The sequence below is a fragment of the Rattus norvegicus genome, chromosome 7 (genome assembly GCF_036323735.1).
Source record: "Rattus norvegicus strain BN/NHsdMcwi chromosome 7, GRCr8, whole genome shotgun sequence".
Classification (NCBI taxonomy): Eukaryota; Metazoa; Chordata; class Mammalia; order Rodentia; family Muridae; genus Rattus; species Rattus norvegicus.
The window spans coordinates 60,819,240-60,841,081 of record NC_086025.1 but is presented as its reverse complement, the minus strand read 5'-3'; the positions used below and the strand labels follow the sequence as shown (position 1 = coordinate 60,841,081).

General features: G+C 44.2%; 1 protein-coding gene across 3 annotated transcripts in view; it reads right to left on the bottom strand.

The window, feature by feature from the left end:
• Nucleotides 1-13,097, bottom strand: part of Tafa2 (TAFA chemokine like family member 2) — a 475,889-nt gene extending 462,792 nt beyond the window's left edge. Inside the window, exon 1 of one of the 3 annotated variants that reach the window (XM_063264598.1) lies at nt 11,622-13,097. The gene's annotated coding sequence lies outside the window, so the exon portion shown is untranslated. The remainder of the gene's footprint in view (nt 1-11,621) is intronic. The other 2 variants (XM_017595215.3, XM_063264601.1) reach the window with 2 other exon arrangements.
• Between the last annotated feature and the right edge of the window lie 8,745 nt (nt 13,098-21,842).

The following is a 21,842-nucleotide window of genomic DNA, read 5'->3' as shown; positions in this document are numbered from 1 at the left end:
ACAACACTTAAGTTTGGCGTTGACAAATGCTATTCAATGTTTTTAATTTATCTAACAGCAGGACCATAAGCATATGTCATCTCTGAAGCTCCAGGCTATATTAAATTACATAAAGAATGGAATTTGGGGTTGCTGTACTTATTTTCTTTTTCTCCATTACCCTTTATATACAAATAAGTATTTTTAATCTATAGGTACGTTTTGTAATCTTCTGTCAATTCTTTGAGAATGGTGTATTTCAAGAATGTCAAGCAGCCTCGGCCCTTTCCTTCCCACACTCTCCACACTCCCAGCCTTTCCTACCCAACTTTAAAATTTAGAAATAACATTTTTTAAAAGATTTATTTACTTACATGATCTACATGAGTATCCTGCAGCTGTCTTCAGACACACCAGAAGAGGGCATCAGATCCCATTACAGATGGTTGTGAGCCACCATGTGGTTGCTGGGGAATTAAACTCAGGACCTCTGGAAGAGCAGTCTTAACCGCTGAGCCATCTCTCCAGCCCATAGAAGTAACATTTTTAAGGTCAACGTAGATATGGAAAGTGCATACATTCATTCACATGCGCGTGCACACACTCACACACATGTGCACCCTCAGAATAAATGAAAGTTACTCCCCAAATGCTCCCTCACACATTAAGGAAGTATTCAAAAGCTATACCCTAGTCGATATGTAGTAATGGTCACCATTCCGTTGAGTTTATTATCTATTGCGTACCTAATGCCATTTTAAACCCTGGAAATCAAAGAAGTAAGCTGAAGACGGGCTTGCCCTGGGGTTTACAGTTCAAGGGATTTGGTAATGTGAATACACCCATGGCTCATCCGTAAACAGAGCTATTTCTACAAATCAGAAGCTGACAAACATTTAGAAGAAGGAAGTGAATAAAACTTAACATATAAATGCTGAAAACTGTATTAATCACGTAGTTTAGAACACATTGTTCTATGCACTTGGACTGGCATCTAAATTAGTATCATTTTATGACTGGTTTGTCACCATATAGAACCAAAATAATTCCCAGACTCCTGATACAATAGATGACAAAGGGCTGTACCAAGTGACCTAATCTTGTGATGTCCACAGTAGAAGAGAGGCAAGCCTGTGAACTGCGGTACTAATTGGCATATCTGGCTTAGGAAAGCGAACAATACTACCACACAAAGTCACTAAATTGCAAAGTATTTTGTCTTTCATCCTAAAAAAAAAAACCGCTTTAGGGAAGTTGTTTAAAGCATAGCAAAGCAACCTGGGCTGCTTGTTGGGAGCAGGTGGGTAGTTACTGGTTTGATTCATGTTTGAGATAAGACTGGGTCCCTGCAGCCCAGGCTATCCTCACATTAGGCTAGCCTTGTGCTCCCTGGGATCTTCCTCCTGCCTCCGGGACTCTCTAGGAATGGAGCCGTGAGCTAGCCCATCCCCTTGTAAGTATTGTTTACAAAGAGATGGTCACTTTCGGGCAGCAGCCAAGAGAACATACAATGAAAATCAGTCTTTCCACTCCACCTCTGCACCTACTGACAGAGCTATTCAACCAGAAACAGAACCCAGACAGTGTGGCCAAATCTTGACAACTAAGCTTTAAATTAAAAGTTGGCAGTGACTCTTGAAATTCCTCCAAAAAAAAAAATCTAAAATTCCAAAATTCTTCTTCTTGGCTGTGAAATAAATAAACTCATTTTTTATTTTCAGATTGTAAGAAGCCATTTATGTGTGAAGAACTGACCGTGTCCAGCTTGTGTCTTGAGGGAGCCGTGTGTTTTCTGAATAGAAAGCTAGAAAGTATCTAGACACTTATTAATGCTGCACTCGCACAGTCTCTGAGCAAAGTGCTGAGTCATCAGGTTCCTCCTGCTGACCAGGGGAGGAGCCATCAGGGAGGCAAGAACTGCGGTCCCATTTTCTCAATGCCTGGAACAACATTCCCTGATAAATACTCTCCAAAGCCTCACAACCTAAATTGGATGCCACCAATTAACAGTGCTATCCTTGTCTGAGAAGTTGTTGGAAATAGAGCGTCTGAAGCCCTGTGTCAGGAATTCACTACAAATCCCTCCATGTGACTTGTATCTGCACACAGAAGCTTAAGAGGCAATGAACTAAGGCAGAACACATCGCAGACCTACACAGCCCATTCTAAGTGTTTGAGACAAATGTAAACTGCTGTAGACCTAGTACATCTCTGGAGACTCTAAGAGGCCGGATGGGGAGCGCACCAGAGACGACCACTCAGACACAGTTTGTGGCCAACTGAAAGTGGGTGCATCAAGTCCTTCTTAGAAGGGGAAACAAAATACAGGAGGAAACACAGGGACAAAAAGTGGAGCAGAGACTGAAGGAAAGGCCATCCAGAGACTGCCCCACCTGGGGATCCATCCCATATACAGTTACCAAACCCAGTCACTATTGCTGATGCCAAGAAGTGCTTGCTGACAGGAGCCTGAGAGCCTTACTGATACAGATGAGGATGCTTGCAGCCAACCATTGGACTGAGAACAGGGATCCCAATGGAGGATCTAGAGAAAGGACTGAAGGAGCTGAAGGGGTTTGCAACCCCATAGGAAGAACCACAATATCAACCAACCAGACAGCCCAGAGCCCCAGAGACTAAACCCCTATCCCAAGAATATACATGGATGGACCTATGGCTCCAGCCACATATGTAGCAGAGAATGGCATTGGCTGGCATCAATGAGAAGGGAGGCCCTTGGTCCTGTGAAGGCTTGATGCCCCAGTATAGAGGATGCCTGGGGCATTGAGATGGGAGTGAGTGGATGGGAGAGGGGGCATCTTCATAGAAGCAGGGGGAGGAGGGAAGGGAAAGGGGGGAACCAGGAAAGGGGATAGCGTCTGAAATGTAAATACATAAAATATCCAATGAAAAAATAGAAAGTCTTTCATTCTATCCTGCTGGGGCTACACTCAGGTATTCAGGTCCTAAATATGACACCAAGTGTCCAGAGTACAGGGCTTTTGAAGGCAGACACCATGTCCTGTCATCTAGCTCGGAAGCTGCAAGGAGCCATGGACGGGCAGGCTTAGAGGAGGTAACCTTCCTCTAAGCAAGCAATTCATCAAAAGCTAAGATGAGCAGTTGCTGAGGGGGAGGATTCGGTTAGAGGCCCCCCACCCCCACCCCTGTGTTCTGAGCAAGCAAGCAGTTTAACAGAAGCTAAGTTGTAAGTTAACCAGGACATATTGACCTTGGGTCCCTACAAGAGAGTTGGGTGGTTTTCCATGTTACTCTCCACTAAGGAGAGTAAATTCAAGTTAACCCTGAAATGGCCTCAACAAGAATCCAAGATGGAGGAACATCTGTACTGCCTTGCCCTGTCACCAGGGCACCAACTTCAGAGTGAGTTCATCATCAAACATGTGGTCATCTGAAGAAATAAAACTAAATAATGGAGCCCATCTTTCTCATTCTGTCCCTCCTGCTAGTCCTGTCACTGCCAACCACAGTTTGCACATAGAGCTGAGAGTCATGGCTAGAGATGACAGGAGAGTCAGGATACATCTCCCTAACATGCAGTGTCCCTATACCCCGACGGCACTATCATGGCCCTTGGCCCACAGACAGCCTATAGATGTACCTCTTGACTAAGAAGTGGTTTCAAATTTGAATTCATTGTCATCGTTCATAACTCTGGAGCCTTCACAGTGGAAAGAGTCTTCACATCTAAGTTCTACTCTACAAGTCAAAACAATCCATTCCACCACGGCGACATGTTAGTGCCAGATCTCCACCGTCTCAGTTAGGTGTTGGCCAGCATCTCCATGATTCTGTAAGGTCTCTGCAACACGGCCAGCTGCCATTTTTTTTCTCATCTTCTACCCAGTCTCTTTCATTCATTCCTATTCCCAGCCTGACTCTCTTAGGCATTTGAATTTGCATTCCCTCAGAGAAGTTCTAGGCCACGCCTTGTCTCTGATGGCTCTGGGGTCCCTCCTTTGGCCAGTTGACTTTGTGAGCTGTAGGCTCCATAGCACTACATTCTACCTTTTAAATCCACAGCACGCTATTTTTTCCTTCACCATTCAGCCTGACTCAGACATTTTGACTATTTTAATTAGTTCTTTTCAGGTCTGTTCTTCACGATTAAAAAAAAAGAATGACCAGCAAAAGCAGGTACAGAAGAGTGCAATGTTTTTTTTTCCTTGCTGAGATAAAGCAGTAACACAGACAATACTTGCAATTCATATCATCAATGTCTGTGGGTCCAAAAAACATCACATAATAAAGGATTTCACTGTGGTATTTGGAGGTAGAACTTGTTAGCGAATTGAATCAGAAGAATGGAGCCCCCATGAATGAAGTAACCTCTACAATGGAGGTATAATATACAACTCCTCTCTCTCCTTACCCCTCCCTCTTTCATTTTCTCTTCCTCTTTCCCTCAACAATCTATCCCTTTTTCTCTCCTTCTCTTTCTCTCTTTCCCTCTTTCCCTCTCCCCTCCTCCTCCAAGAAGGTAGCTGTTTTCACCAGAAACAGACCTTCACCACACAGGTATACTGGCCCACTGTTTTTGAAACCCCAGCTTCTAGACCTATGAAAAATAAATGTTTGCACATGAGCCTCCTGGTCTATGGTATTTTTGTTATAGCGAAACTGACTGACAGTATTAAATAAATACCCACTGAATGAACAGATTTTTCTAAAGGTCATTGTTATATTTCTTAATTTACAATTTTTGAATAAATGTATCTAGTAGTTATATAACATGTGAAGATTTATTTGTTAACCTACTTCCACTTGGGTTGATCAAACCAAGCCACTTTACATGAGTGACAGTGAGAACAAGCAGTAGACGACAAAGACGTGACATTACAGGCCTGAGATCCACTGCCTATCCCAACTGATCTTACAATAAAAAGTGCACCAGAAAACGAAGACACTTAAACAAACCAAATTATGAGATTTAACCTGACTCAATGTTATGGCCCCAAACCTATTGTCTTTAACCACCACCACCACCATCATCATCATCAACAACAACAACAACTTGAATTAATTGTCTTGCAAACTCGACCTGAGAGGCTGCTGAAGAACTGAGGCAAGAAAGTGATACTCTTATTATCCCACAGTTACCTATTGTTTGAGCTTCATAAACAACCTCCAGCATTCTTCCCACAGCCCCACCCAAGTTTTATAATATCTACAAACGTTATCCCTGAGCAAATCAAAACATCAGGCTAATGGATACTCACCACTCAGCAAATGATAAGGCCCAACTATGTCTTAAAATAGCGAAATCTAAAATTTGACCCAATTCTAAGTATAAATTTATAAGCTCACCAACTATGGGTCCAAAGACCCTTTCATAAGGGAATTGTTGGTAATAGTAGTAAACAGGTATGCTAGCAAGAAACTATTACCATTTAACATTCTAAGAGCTAAGCTCCCCCACCCCACCTCAAAAATTCCTAAACTAAAAGTGTTCATTGAATGCAAGTTCCCCAAATCGGGGCTTCTGTTTTCCAGTTTATGAAGCTATAAAGCCTTTCCCCTCCCCCGCTGGCCTCTGGATTGCCTCGCTGAAATGTAGAAACACTGCCTGCTTCCTCCCCACCACATACACTATAAAAAAAAAAGGAGCTAAAAGTTGCAGCTTTTTCACTCAATTTAACTCAGACTTCTGAAGGACAGCATAAAGCTTGACCCTATCGCTGTCACAATGTCCACTGGCCCTTTCTCAGAAGGAATCTGAACTCTCCAGCACCAACAGATTTGAGTGGCTATTCACCATACACCTGTAACAGGGTAGAAGCAGAAATAACACTCAGGCACTTCTCCCTTAAGGAAGAGCATACTACATAGTGCTTCTGTTGCTGTGGGACTACCCATGAGTTAATGCAGAGTATATATTAATTATATTATATTATTATATTTATTATAATATTGTATGTTATTTTCCTCCAATGTTTCAAAGTGACCACTTCTGAATTCCCACCTGACTTGAAGAGCCACGTAATTATTCCATTACTGTATAACACTCTATTGTTTCAGTAAACCTTGTCTGAGAGTTCCCCTCTCAAGGAAAATATTCTAGAAAAAGTCTGTTATCACGGAGATAACATGGTGTTAGTTAGATTTACACACACACACACACACACACACACACACACACACAAAGCTTTTCTGGTTACATGTCCAGTACACAAACACAAAGGCTATTAATCCAGGACAAAACAAATTGGAGCAAATAATCCACCTTGCCTTTCTTACTAGATGGACTTTTTTTCACAATAGAGCAAGTATACATGGATATCATAAGGTATCATTGGAAGAGCAGAAGCATATTTACTTATTGAATCTTTAAGTAAAATTTTCATTGTACTTCCCTCCCAAAAAAAAGGCATTTTAAAAAGACAAAGAGCTAAGCCATAAATGAAATAATACCAAGGAAGCATTTGCACATAGAGAGGATAATTTTAAATTATAGTGTTTTCCATTTGCTCCAGAAAGAATCTGTCTCCTCACAACCCGGTGCATTGTGGTTTGAAACTGGAGTTCTAGGACACAAATTTACTGTCCCCAAACCTTCCGCCTAGCATCCACTATGGATATGCCCATATATTTGTTCACAAAGAGAAGCCTAATTCACCACAGAAAGCAGTGTTATTCCAAACTATTAAACCCAACCATAAAGTCCATGTGCAGCAAGGGGAGGCCATAGGCAAGTGGCACTGCAAACCAGAAGGTCTGGAATCTTTGTATGGTCTTTAAAGTTAACAGAGTTGCCCTCTCACATGCAAGCGATTGTACCCTAACTAGTTCCTAAGGGGAAGTGCATAAATGTGAAAATATTCAGTAAAGCAAGCTTTGTCGTCAAGGCTACTTCAGACTCTCTGTGTTTCCTACGTATGCTTTTGTTCTGCAAAGCCTATCACTAAGAGCCAAGGAGATGGGTCTGCATGGTTGTCGCCATTTTACCAAGTACTTGACTTTGCCATCATACCCATTGCTAGAATGCAACATTATTGCATTATTGAATCTCGGGGTAAGGAGTTTCCAAAATCTACTGCTTAGAGAAAGCAATACAAATGTAACTTTAATTGAATGACTAGATGCACTGTTGCCAGGGGAAAGGGAAATGTACCTTTGCTAACTGACCATTCAGGGAAAATCATAGAACAATTACAGCTGCTACAGAGTAATTTAGGAGACTGGAGGAAGCGGTATGATATAGGCAAGGATACTCCGATTGCTTAATTATATCCTTTGCCTCGTAGGGACCATGGTGAACAGACCAGAAGTCTCTCCTTCAAGACTGGTCTCGAGAGTGGTCTCCACTATTCATCTGATTTCCCAGCAAACTAAGTTCTGTATCTTCTGACAGCAATGCCAATCAGTTGCCGAACTGATGCTGAGTCAGTGAATAACTTGTTATGGGCTATTCAAGGAGGTCCGACAAGCACACGTGATATACACATTGAGAATGGGTGAGTTTTAGGAATTGAACACAAGCTGTGAGCTGATTTGCAACTACTGTCCATAAATCAAAACAAAATGTTTCAATGCATCTAGAAAGACTTGGGACTGTGGAGACATATGCTTAACAAAGTAACATGCAGATATAGCCTATGCTTAAAATGTGTTGGGATTCTCACTGCAGCTATCAACCAAGGCTTCCCAAGATGTCCCAACACAGAGTGAAAAACTGACTTTTATGTTTTGAGTTTGTAATTTAGTCAATAAAACTATCTTTTAAAAAAAGAAAAATATATGTGTTACATGTAACAATGGGTCAAAGTGTAAAACCCAACAATAAATTATCTTGTTAAACTATAAATGCAGTTGTGCTATAGGTCAAGTCTTATAAATTAGTGGAAAACTAGATATCGAAAATAAAGGCCTTTAATAAAGTTGTCTTGCTTCCTTCAACACAAAATCAATATATTACCAACCTTCCATGAAAACATTTGCATATATAGGGATATAGAGATTGCATAGAAACATAATGCATGAGAAATATATTTAAATTCTACTTTCTTTGTATTCTAATGAGTATAGTCATTTCTCTTAAATTTTTATAAGAAACAGAAGCAGAAGACAAAACTGAGCAGCTTTACTTCATGAGGAGAGCTGACACACTACTCTGAATGGATTTACTCAGACCTTCAGAAACCTATGTAGCATGCCAGGACCTCCTGACATCTGCAACACAGAAGCAAACTTCTGGGAGTGTTTGCTAATCTCGTCTGCCTATAACCCACTTCAGACCACACTCCGAACTCCATAAGAAGATTGCTAGTAACTCTCGAGCCCATCTTTTCTTTATCAATGAAATGTTTAATAGCTCCATATGTTCAGATAGAATTCCAAAGAGTACCCCCCCCAAAGAAAGGGCAAATTCTGAGTCCCATTCTGAGTCATCACAAAACCAGTGACTCAGAAGTAAGCTGCATCCTGTGAAACAGTGGGCAAGCAAGGGGCCCAGAAATGACGTCAATTCAGCTGCCTTGGCCTTCATAACCAGGAGCAGTTGGTGTTAATGAATTTCTTCTCTTTGTTTTGATGGAGCCCTACTAGTAACAGATTGAAGAATGGCCTTTGTAAATAAGCCCAGCGCATAGGTCTAGGCAGAGTGCACTGGTTGTTTATTTTACCAAAGTGTATAGTTTTTCACCAAGGAAACAAAACTGCACTACGTGGTAGTGTTCCTTATTTTTGCTTGAATTTTCAATGAACAAAACAGCTGCAGAAGAAGGCTACCTAACGAGGCATCTCTAATGAAGTACTGCAGAATGAACAGCAGAGGCACAGAGACGCCTGTGCTCCGCTCGCTTCAGCCTTTCAAATACAGCACAAGCAACCAACCCTTTGGATAGCTTCTCCTTCCAGACATCACTATAAATCTTCTGAGCAAATGTCCATCACTTTGCAAATACTCCTCAACTTGAACGTGCTCAAACAGAGCCAGCTTTTTAGGGCCATGATTAAGAAGTGCCAGGTGAGTGCCGGAGCGTCACAGATTACCCATCCTGTACAGGGTAATGCAGAAGATCCAGTTGGCACTCCATCAACGTTAAACTACACTTCGAGCATTTCCCTGTGAAAAGGACATCTAAGACAGCCACCAAAGCACTGTGTTATAGATATTGAATCCAAGACTGCTAAATCTTTCTGATGAGACAAAAAACAATTTTTCTGAAACGCTACCCCAAAAGTTTCAGCACTTTATAAATTTTTAAAAAGGGAAAGTGGCTATGTCTAAACATAGACCTTTCTCTACAGCCTAAACACTCAGATAATGTAGTGTCTAAGAGTGTAGCCACGTCCACTCAAGTCCGCAACATCGTTTCTGTCCAGTTTGTCATTGTTAAAGTAACTAACGTTCCCCTTCCGATTCAGAATCTCACGTGGGTGCACACACCCAGAGCCCTCACACCCACCTCTGGTATTATGCAAGTTATTCAATTTGACACAAAGGTTTCCTGATTCCTCTTTAAGAAACATACATCAAATGCCACTGTATGTAAATGAGAAGCAAAGCATAGTAACCCACTGTTTTACAAGGCAAGAAAATAAGTCTTTGATCAGTCTTTTGAATGCCATTTTGAATAAAGCAACACTAAAACTCTGCTTCTTACAAGGCTCCCCATGCCTAAGTACTCTGTTGGCAATAACAGTGTTTCTCAAAACCTTAAGCATGTAAGCAATGCAATCTAGTTGTTTGCACCGGAAATTGGGGAAATTAGAATAAAATCAGCTTCAGTGTGGTTTTAAAACCAAGCCTCTAAAAAGGTCACGATCCAAACAGTGGACTGAAGAGGTCCAGAACAGCATGAATTAGGAAAAGAGACAAACACGTCTGATCTGTTATTGAAAACGTACGATGTCGGGTGCCGGTTTTGAAACTGTAAAGGACTCATTAGTTTGAGCACGGATGCGCGACATAGGAAGGGTAAATACAATATCCCTCATGCTCTGGTTCTTTAAAACATCAAATGTAGTTTTAATCTTTCTTCTCCAGTAATCTCCTTTATTACTTCACATGGAAACCTTGAATTAATTACTCAACTGTCTTAACTTACCTTGCTTAATAGAGCAGTTTAAAGGTGCTAATTGATAACCCTAGGAAGGATGATGTCTAAAGCAATCTGACTGGGCAGACAGGAACCAGATAATTACCAGCCAGTAGACAGCCATTGAAATTCACACTGTCTTGAGAAGGCCCTGGGACACTGAGTGATTTGGGGGTGGGGTGAGGAGGATGCTCTTCATAGAGGGGGAAAAAAACTTAGGTTTGGAGACTGAGATGAGCTTTTGTTTCTTTGTATTTGACCCACAGAGGACTTTGATATTCAAGGAGAGATTTCACAATCACAAAAGGAGGATGGTTCATCCTCTATCTTATTGGCAGGAGATGAACTCACCAAGCACAGGATGGGGAGAAGCCGGTCACTGTGGTAACTACACATTCAATTCCCAAGGCTTCAGGCAATTGTTTAACACTGGTCACACAGTGGAATATTGAGCAGGAGGAAAAGCATGGTCTCCCCCGGGGCTCTTAGAGAGCCCATGGACCAGCCTCCGGAGGAGACCGGATGGCTCAGCCCGCAGCTCCAGAAGAAATAGAGGGACAGACCTCAAACTTTGCATTTGCAAAAGCACTTTCTGTAAACGTAGCATTGCCAACTAATACTCAAGAACCATCCATTGCCTGAAGAAAACACCTCTCAGTAGACACCTAGCCTTTTAGAAGAAGGAGGGGACCGCAAAGCAGGTGGGCAGGGGGGGAAAGCTGTGCTACTGGCAAGATGTGGAAGTCATCTACTCAGAAAGAAATGACAAGCCATTAGTCGTGTCCCCCACTCCCCCCAACACACACACACACACACACACACACACACACACACACAAAACTGTGCTTTTTTTTTTTCCTGAATGCTGTTCATTAAACGATACTTTTAAACGAAAGCTCTCTTGAAGTAGCCTTTACAAAAAGCTGTTTCATTCGGTCATAACCAGTCTGTTCCCAGAACTAAATAAACCTTTAAGCGGGTGAGGCTCCGGAACTTATGAACGTGATTCTTTGTGGAAATAGTTAGAGGTGGAGGAGTCAAAAGCCTCGTGGAAACGCCCACCCTCTGCAGAAAGGCCTGGGAATTAACTAGTCAGAAGTGGGCAGAAAGTAGGCATTCCAGACAAGAGACCTTTCCGTGGATCATCAGTCCTCACTGATTTCTCCCTTGATTGCGACCCCCAACTGCTTATGAAAAGTCTCAGGTGCTCACCAGGCTGGACTGGTAAGGGATCCAATTAAACCCCCATGATCTGACGCCTTCTGAAATAAGAGAGGGTGGACCCTGCTCCCCAAGCCTCTTGCCAAGGCTCTGTCCCCCTCCCTGTGTCCCTCTTCCCGGCCCCTGTCCTCACGGTCTGCCGAGAGCGGGGACGGGGAAGGGGGAAGCCCGGCAGGATGCAGGATGCAGGACCGCATCTACCCTCATCTTGGCCTCCTGGGGCAAGCCGGTTTCTGCCCTGGGCCCAGTTGATAGCCGAGGGAAGAGACGTAACCATGAGGGCTGCGGGGGCGCACGGTCCTGGTGCGACTACTGTGGTCCCCAAAGCCCGAAGGCTCCCGAGGCGCGGCTCACACCTACCTGCAGCCGGGCGTCCCGGTGGCGGCAGCACCTAGTGATGGTCCTGTAGCTTCCGCGGGCCAACGCCAGCCTCACCGCTCCTGCATCGCTTCCGAGATGCCGGTCCTCTGGCACCATCCAGGGGCATAGGGACCTGAAGTCCACCGGTGTGTGCTCGCGGAGGGCGAGCGAGTGTGGCCCTGCGTGCGCGTGAGTTCCGCCTCCTCCGAAGGCTAAAGGGGGCTCGGCAGTGTCTTCACATACAGGGTCCTCCCTCCCCGAAGCCAAAGGAAGATGCAGCGCGCGAGGCCGGTCCCTAGGCTCTGCTCTTTATCCCACAGTGTCAAAGTAATCAGAAGGTTTGTTGACCGAGGGGGAGAGCCAAAGTCCCCAAAACCCCCGGCGGCGCCCGCGGTCTCCCGCTGTCCCCGGCGATGCGCTGCGCGCGGTGCGCTCGGCTCCCGCGACTGCGAGGATCCAGGCGGGCTCCAGCAACCGCCGCTCTTATTCCATCTCCGATTTGTTTGCTTTGAGCGGCGAGCGAGGACTTTTCCTCTCGCCCCGCGTCGTCTCTCCCTTGCACACAAACGCGCGCTCACACGTTCCCCCTCTCCTGCCCTCCCCCGGGTTCTCTAGGGAAAGGCAATTGGACGCGGTGATTCACCTTCAGCAGAGCAGCCTCCGCCGAGCACTCCTCGAGTTCCCCGGCTGTCCTAGGTCTGCAGGCTCCGGTATGGACAGGTTCTGAGCAGGCTCGCGGGCTGTGCGCTCAGCCGATGTCCTCCCCGTGAGAAGCCTGCGTCCCCGCAGCTCGCACTCGGGTCCCACGGGTGCCCTCCCTGACACCTGGGCGCCGTCGGGTCGCGTCCACTTAGCAGCAACTCCTGGCCAGCTGCAGCCCCTTGATCTCGCCTTCAAGAGCAGCCGGTCCAGCCTCTCGCAGCCCACCGGCCGCCACTCTAGGCATCGTGTGCTCCAAGGGAGGGAACCCTCTGCTGTCCCCCAGTCACGAGCGCGCCGGCACCTTCACCACCGTGGAGGTGCGAGTTCCAACTGCAGACACAAGCGAGCAGGTGTCGCCTGTGTCACTTCGCCAAAGGCGGGAGTGAGAAAGAACAGAACAAGGGGAGGGGCCCCGAGGAAACAAATCCAGATCACCAGAAGAAAAAGAAGCCAAATTTTAAAAAGAAGCAATCAAAGCATTCCCCTCTCTGAGTCCCACCACAAGCGTTGTACTGTTAAAATGCACTCGAGATAATGTTAGAAAGTCACCCCCAACGGGCAGAACCCTGATGGTCCACCCTAGACCCCCGTTCTACTCAGCTGGCTGGCCTTTGGGAGCGACTGGCCCCACTGTACAAAACACAGAGAAGGCTGGCAGAGATGGGTTCTGACACTCCAGGCTGAGTTGAGCAGTAAAATGGGATGGCTGGACCGGGAGGCTCTGACTCCCTCCGTCTCCCTCCCAATTCTGTCAGCAGTGGCTGCAGATGCTGAGAGCAAACCACCTTCCCTGCAGGAAAAAAAAAAAAGTAAAAGACGACCGCAAATGCTACAAATGCTGGACTGTGTCTCCCTCTAGCGGGAAATCTGGGTTAGAACGCTTTGCCGGCTGTCACCAGGATTTTCAATTTTTCCACAAAATAAAAAAGAAAATACTACCCGATTTCAGAGAATTTTGCGTTTCTACAACTAACAAATTCTGACGTATTCAAAGGTCTGGGTTTTTTAATACAATCCCATGATAGCATATTCATTACGAAAGGAGTATCCTGACTTTACAGAAATGCCGTAGCAGGATCCTAGGAGGTCATGCGTGTGCTTAAGGTCTGGCTTAATTGGGTCTTGGTTTAAGCAGTGTACATAAGATAGGCCTTCATCAGCTCAGCTCATTTTGATCGTGCTTATGAATGAAAAGACTTCATGCTAGCGTTTAGGATAGTAGGGAAAATGAGAAAATATGAAAAGACTTAGACACAGCACGAGAAAATGCCCACTCTGGAACCCTTACCCAATCCTTTCTCAGGGGTCTTTCTAGTTGACTCCTCTTGTTCAGCTTGGGTAATATCTCAAGCTGGCTAAATTCTTCCCAGGTCTAAGTTTTTGTGTTTTCATAGCCCGAAGTCTTTGAAAGATTAGCATAATTCTTTCTGCCCTCTATAAACTACCACATATTACCATAGTTACTAAGAACTAGGGAATAGGTTTTGGCTAGTAACTTTATTAATTTAGTAACCTTAGTAATTTAGCCATATTTTCTATCTAAAGGGTTTCAGATAATTAAATTAAGTCGTAAGGGCTATTTTAATAAAGCGTTCCTGCAAATTTTATTAAGAAGTTTTGTTACATCAGTCACTATTAAGCTAGGTATACCTGTAATTTTGCTATTTAGAGTTTGGGAATGTTATTATTTAGTGGGAGGTACATCTTAGACATTTGTGTTTTCTTAATAATAAAATATGTATTAAGTTTATGATTAAACACTTCCCACTCATTTTTAATTTTTTGTACTTATTTTATTCTAACTTGATCATTGTATTTTGTATAGTCTTAAAGAAAGGCAATCATTTATTTTTTAATTGGAAGTAACTGAAGCAATATCAAGTGAGAACCCAAAACAAAATAATATGATGTTTTCAACTTTAATTGACTGTACCTGGTAGGTTTGAGACACTCTAGGGCATGACAATTATTGTTCAGAACATACCTCCAAATGACCTCTTTCAAAGGACCAGCATCTCATGTGATTAAAGATTTTTATTTTATCCCAATTACAAGGTAACTCATTTCCCAAGAGAACAAGGTTTTTTTTTAATAAACTGACACTGTTTCATTGCAAATCTTACAGTAATTTTCTGTCTGTTGACCATCCATAGATTTCAAGCAAAAAGACATTAAAGCCTTCACTACAAAGAAAAACCATTTCAACATAACTTCTTTTTTGCTTTTTTAATTATTTTTATTGGATAGTTTATGTATTTACATTTCAAATGTTATCCCCTTTCCTAGGTCCCCTCTCTCTCATGCTCCCTCCCCCTGCTTCTATGAGGATGCTCTCCCTGCCACCCACCCAGTCACACCTCAACACCCTGGCATTCCCCTACACTGGGGAAACAAGCCTTCACAGGACCAAAGGCTTCTCCTCCTATTGAGGCCAAACAATGCCATCCTCTGCTACATATGTGGCTGGAGCCCTGGGTCCCCCCATGTGTACTCTTTGGTTGGTGGTTTTGTCCCTGGGAGCTCTGGATTAGTGTGATTGGTTGACATTGTTGTTCTGATGAGATTGCAAACCCCTTCAGCTCCTTCAGTCCTTTCTCTAACTCCTCCATTGGGGTCCCAGGCTCAATCTGTTGGTTAGCTGTAAGCATCCTCATCTGTATCAGCAGGACTCTGGCAGAGACTCTCAGGAGACATCCATATCAGGCTCCCATCAGCAAGCACTTTTTGGCATCAGCAATAGTGACTGGGTTTAGTGGCTGTATATGGGATGGGTTCCCAGGTGTGGAAATCTCTGGATGGCCTTTGCTTCAGTCCCTGCTCCACTCTTTCCCCCTGTATTTCCTCCTGTGAGTATTTTGCTCCCCCTTCTAAGATGGGCTGAAGCATCCACAGTTTGGTCTTCCTTCTTTTTGAGCTTCATGTGGTCTGTGAATTGTATCTTGGGTATTCTAAGCTTTTGGGCTAATATCCACTTATCAGTGAGTGCATGCCGTGTGTGTTCTCTTGTGACTGGGTTACTTCACTCAGGGTGATACTTTCTAGTTCCATCCATTTGCCTACAGATTTTATGAAGTCATAGTTTTTAATAGCTCAACATAACTTCAAAACACTGGCCTTCCCCATCATCTTCCTAGTATCTAATTCATAAAGGTCTTTGTGGTTTCATAAAAACCTATCGATTTATCATATTTATTTCCGCTGCTAGAATGTGGGGCATTTTCTCTTATGTTTTGTAATTTGACCCACTGTCTTCTTACAAGCATTATTAAAAAGTTAGTACAGAGAATAAATATGTAAATGCAAAATAAAACAGACCTTCCTCATCCACAGATCCTCATGCAACACCTAATGATGCTGAAATTCCCTAACACCTTTGTGTTCTCCATTAATCTCCAGGCAAATAGATCCAAATTAACTTTCAGATCAAGGCATTGAGATCAGGACTCTCATGACGGTGAAACAAAATCCCTTGTATTCCTTCCAAAACAGAAGTCAAGACGACAAACGTTCATCTGCTTTAACAGAACCCTGGAGCTGATGGTCTGCCATCTGGTTAAACTTTGGGCCTCCTCCAAACTCTACCACATTTTTTTTAATAATTTTTCTAAATCCTTACTCTAACTGGACTGCAATCCCATCATAACTCACTGCGCTCTGAGAACTTCAGGTGTTTCTATTGCAAAGTTTCTTCCCTCTGCCTTTAAATCTACTTTGCTAAAGTACACCTGGCTGCAGTTAGCCGCCCATGCTACAGATTTTACAAGTCAGATACTGTGGAGTGTCCCCCCGCCCCCACCCCCACCAGCTTCTTCATTAGCACAATTACCCACCCCTGTTACTACAGCCACAGGTCAGACCGTCCTTCTTTCTCCAGAGTAACACCAAACATTATTTGACGTGTGCCTCTTGTGTTATTTCTGTGTTGGGTATATGACAAAGCCACTAGGGCCGACTCTGAGGGAACCTCTCAGTGAACATATGTCTTCAGTTCCCATAAGTAAATATCTAGAAATAGAAAGGCTGTGTCTTCTGGTACTTAAGAACAGACGCTGTTTGCGGTATCGTCTGCGACAGTGCACATTCCCCTCGGCTGTGGTAGAGATTCAGAGGCACTTCAAGTCTCTAGTCGCAGGTTTATAGGTTAGCTCAACCCCTCATCTCACATCCTCACGACATCCAATAAAACAGATGAGCTGAGCCGATGTCGCCTGTGAAATGAGCCGACGGAGGGATTCAAACCAGGCCTGCCAAATCAAAAGCCAGTCGTCAACTTTGCTTTTTTACGTCTTTATTCACAGAGTCTTCCTACCCCAGCCCTCCCCCCAAGGACAGGAATGTTCTGTGCCCTGTGTTACTAGGACACTGAGATTATCAGGACCCGGGGTTCTGAAATGCCACTGACCAAACATGGGCAAGACTGCAGAGGGGTTGCTTAGGGGAAAACCAGGAAAAGGGGGGAAGAAAAGCTGGTTCCAGTTTCCCCTGTGTTTGTTCGTCCAGGCATCATAATATTTAAGAGAATGGATATAATTTGGGTTCCCCGCGAATGCATAAAGGGACACACGGTCCATTCTTCTCCGCCTGCCTTTCTTAGTTTATTCCTGCTGTCCCAGCCCCAGCCCCATCTTCTCTAACACTGCTTGATAAGTACCAACCCCGGGCCTTGCATATTTCCCTCAAGTCCTTTATCTCCACATTCCCCATCTCTCTTTTTCCTTTGTATTCTAGCAAAATACAGCGCTTACCGAGTTGCCCAGGATGATGACTATGTAGCCCAGCTTTAGATATGATGTCTTCCTCATCCTCTCTAGTGTCCATACTGCATCCATGGACCACTACACTCAACCTAATTTCTGGCGGTTGAGAGAATTGTTCCACTTGCAGGGGTGAAGAGCAGTCGGATATATAAACAAGGCTGGCCTTGAACTCCCAGAGATCCAATGCCCTGGCCTCTCCTGTGCTGGGACTAAAGGTATGCACCACCACATCCAGTTTAATTTTTAGATATATTCTTTAGGCATTTGTAGAATTGTTTCAGGTAATCAGGTAGATAAAAGGAGGCATAAAATTCACTCCATGTCCTCCGAAGTGACATGCATGCGCGTTGCTAACTTTTAGTCTCCCTATAAGTAGCACAGTATCTAACATGCCTGTCAGACACACAGGCATGGCTTCACGACAAGAAGATGGGCTTCTCCGCATGCAGCCCCTAAAGGGATAGGAACTGCACAGGAAGACCAGCACAATCAACTAACCTGGACCCTTGGGACTCTCAGAGACGGAACCACCAACCAATAAACATGGGCTGGACCTGGGCCTCCCCGCACATATACAGCAGATATACAGCTTGGTCCTCTTGTGGGTTCTGAACAACTGGAGCGGGGGCTGTCCCTAAGGCTGCTATCTCTACGTGGGATGTGTTCTTCTAGCTGGGCTGCCATGTCTGGCTTCAAAGGAGAGGATGTGCCTGAGTTCATGGAGACTTGAAGTGCCAGGGTGTAGGGGATACCCGGCCACTCAGAGAAAGGGAAGGGAGCATGGGGAAGCATTGTGTGAGGGGGTGAACTGGAGGGGGACAGTAAGCAGGATATAAAATGAATAAGAAATAATAATAATAATAATAATAATAATAATGTTTATGAAAGGTGGGTGGTATGGAATTCAGATAATAATAGTAATGACAATGATAATGATGATGATGATGATTATTATAATAATAATAAACCTTTTTAATTTAAAAAATGATGTGCAAAATTGTTGAGATCATACAATTGTCCCGTGGCCGATTTGGGCCACATTTCTGTGGACTGGTTATCTGCATTCAGCTCAGACTCAGGTAGGAAGTTTGTCTGGACTGACCTGGGCTTCCTCGAATGCCTACAGCCACTCAGCGATACATCTCCTCTCTCACTGTCTGAGAACTGGCTGAACAGAAAAAGGAGGGTGAGAGCAACTACGCCTTCCAGGGGTTCAACAAAATGCTGAAGACGAGCCCGAGTGCACGCATGTGATATGTGTGTCAGTGTCATATGGTGAATGCTTGTCATACGGTGACTACTGCTGTGAGGTTATGCTCGCCTTGGGTTTCTGAGAGTGTTAGTAGGAGAAGCCTCAATGCCAACCACCTTGCAAGTCTCTGCTGGAATCCGGTTTGTTACAGTTCCTGGACTACAGGGTTCCTAAAGCCATTCCAGGCTCAAATGGCAAAATCCCCATCTCGGGACAGACAGCACCTTGGACAGGGGAAAACGGGGCTTTGTTTACATTCTAGCTATCGCAGAGGTTAATTCGCACAGCGAACTGAATCGAGTGTTTTATGAGATGGCTATGAAAAGTTTAAAGGTCACAGAGCTCCTGTCTCGGATCAGAGCAGGAAGTTTATCCAGAACATCATCCCTGGGTTCATGCTGTTATTAAACGTTTTCATCGACAGTATAAAACGTGTCTCCATAACTTTTTGCGTCTCTGGAGAGCAAAGCTTTCCGTCACTGAACTAATCCCATGGCATTAATTCACAATCTGAATGCGTAGTGGAGTCTGATTTGTGAAACTAGAAATCAGGTGTCTGGAGAGTTGGCTCGCTACCGAAGAGCACATAGTTCCCTTGCAGGGGACCCAAGTTCAGAGTCTGATTTGTGAAACTAGAAATCTGGTGCCGGGGGATTTAGCTCGGGGGTAGAGCTCTTGCCTAGCAAGCGCAAGGCCCTGGGTTCGGTCCCCAGCTCCGGAAAAAAAAAAAAAACTCCAGTTTAAAAAAAAACCTTCCAGTTTAGAAATCAGGTGTCTGGAGAGATGGCTCACTACCGAAGAGCACATAGTTCTCTTGCAAGAGACCCAAGTTCAGTTCCTGGAACCCTCGTCAGGCATCAGGCCGCTCTCACCTACTTTTAACTCAAGCACCACAGAATCCAACTCCCTCTTCTCTCCTCCACAGACACATGCGCTCATGGCCACATCCCTCCACATGGACATGCATGCATGTGTATAGTTTTAAGCGCTTTTAAGGTTTTTTAAGATGGAGATAAGCAACATTTACAAGGCAGTGCATTCTAACCTGAAATCATTGACTTTGGTAATTCACAGACTTTTCTTACTTCTTCATATTTAGTTCACGAGAGGAAGAATGTCTACATGTTATTGCATGTTTCCAAGGAAACTTATATAAACCCTTGGCACCAGCATACTATATCTATAAACAACACCTCTTTTGCCTCATTAGCTCCAATTCAATGGTTAAGACTTGGGACCAGAGCTATCCCTCTAGAAAAACACCTCCAATTCTCCTAACCTACTGTGTCAACCTTTGCCTATGTATTCCCAAATATCTGTGGGGGTTTTTTTCCATTTTTTACACATATCACATTTTGTTGTATTAGACTTAATTTTTATAACTCATTTCCTATTCGAACCTGTATTGGTAAGTGACACACATTTATATATGTAGGCTTAGATTATTTTTTAAATCCTACTTCTAACAAGGGTTCTCAAAAGCTTCCACGGCCTCTTCCAGTCCACTGTCCAAAAGTAAGAGGGGAAGAGTGGTGAATGGGACCTGGGGATGTGGACTTGCTTAGATGTAGTTCTTTGGGGTGATTCCAATCTCTGTCAGGACACCAGCAGTCCAGCTCAGTAGTGTCAGAACAGCAAACATGAATCAGCAGCCATGACACAATCTAGCAAAAACCACCAGGCCTCAGGCAAATCAGCAAGAACCAGCGGGAAGCAACCAAGACCAGCAGGGACACCAGAAGTTTCTGCCACACCTCTCTCAACAAGCGAAGATGAGCAAAGACAGAAGAAGCTTTGCAGGGCTAGCTCTGCAAGCCCACTGTCACTCTCTGTTGAGTCCTATTTATACTTTCTCCAAACATCACGTGCCCTCCCACGGGTGTCACCTCAGTAAAACACCACTGTCTGTCTTAGTCAAACACCAGGAGTCTGTATCACCTGACACATCCAGAAACTTCCACAGCAGTGTACATCTTTACTTTAGCTAACAAAGCTGCACATACAAAGAGATCGATAGCAAACAGAATCTCAATTCATAAGGTTTGGAGATAATGTATGTTTGTATTTATTCTCAATCTAACAGTGACTTTAAGCCTCCATCCTAAGGATCAAAAAAGTAACATCCATCTACCTGTAAGAGCCCCAAGTAGTTTCTGGGAATCTTTTATTTTTCTTATTGGACATTTTTTATTTACATTTCAAATGTTATCCCCTTTCCCAGTTTCCCATCCATAAACCCTCATCCCACCCCCTTCCACTGCTTCTATGAAGGTGTTCCCCCACCCAACCACCTACCCTTTCTCGCCTTCCTGCCCTGACATTCCCCTACAATGGAGCATCGAGCCTAGGCAGGACCAAGGACCTCTCCTCCCATTGGTCCCCAACAAGGCCATCTCTGCTACATTCGCAGCCGGAGCCATGGGTCTGTCCATGTGTACTCTTTGGATGCTGGTTTAGTCTCTGGGAGCTCTGGTTGGTTGGCATTGTTGTTCTTATGGGGTTGCAAACCCCTTCAGCTCCTTCAATCCTTTCTCTAACTCCTCCAATGGGGACCCCATTCTCAGTTCAGTGGTTGGCTGCAAGCATTCACCTCTGTATTTGTCATGCTCTGGCAGAACCTCTCAGGAGACAGCTATATCAGGCTCCTGGCAGCATGTATTTCTTGGCTTCATCAATATTATCTAGTTTTGGTGGCTGTGTATAAATGGGTTGTATACCCAGGTGGGGCAGGCTCTGAATGGCCATTCCTTCAGTCTCTGCTCCAAACTTTGCCTCCATAGCCCCTCCTATGAATATTTTTGTTCCCTCTTTTAAAAAGGACTGAAGCATCCACACTTTGGTTGTCCTCCTTCTTGAGCTTCATGTGGTCTGTGGAGTGTATCTTGGGTAATCCAAGCTTTGGAGCTAATATCCACTTATCAGTGAATACATACCATGTGTGGTTTTGTGTGTGTCTGTGTGTGTGTGTGTGTGTGTGTGTGTGTGTGTGTGAGAGAGAGAGAGAAAGAGAGAGAGAGAGAGAGAGAGAGAGAGAGAGAGTTACCTCACTCAGGATATTTTCTAGTTCTATCCATTTGCCTAAAAATTTCATGAAGACATTGTACCTGGTATCTGTCTAGAAAATTTTCCATTTCAACCAGATTTTCCCCAACAACTGGAAAGGGAGCTCTCCCAAAAGCTGTTGCCTGTATGTGGGATATGTTCTTACCTGGGTTGCCTTGTCTGGCCTCAGTGAGAGAGGAAGTGCCTAGACTCACAAAGACTTGAAGTACCAGGGTAGGAGGGAAGGGAGATTACTGTTGTGGGAGGGAGTGACCGGTAGCCAGAGCAGGATGTGAAGTGAATAAGTTAAAGGAAATTAAATTAAATTTACAAAAAAAAAAAAAGGTGGTTTCTCAACAATGCAGTTCTCAGTGATCAAAGAAAAATAGCCCTCAACTACATAATCCCCAATGTTTTCATAGTCTGTCCATTGGGGGTTACAGTCAAGTATGCATTTTTCCCAGTGTG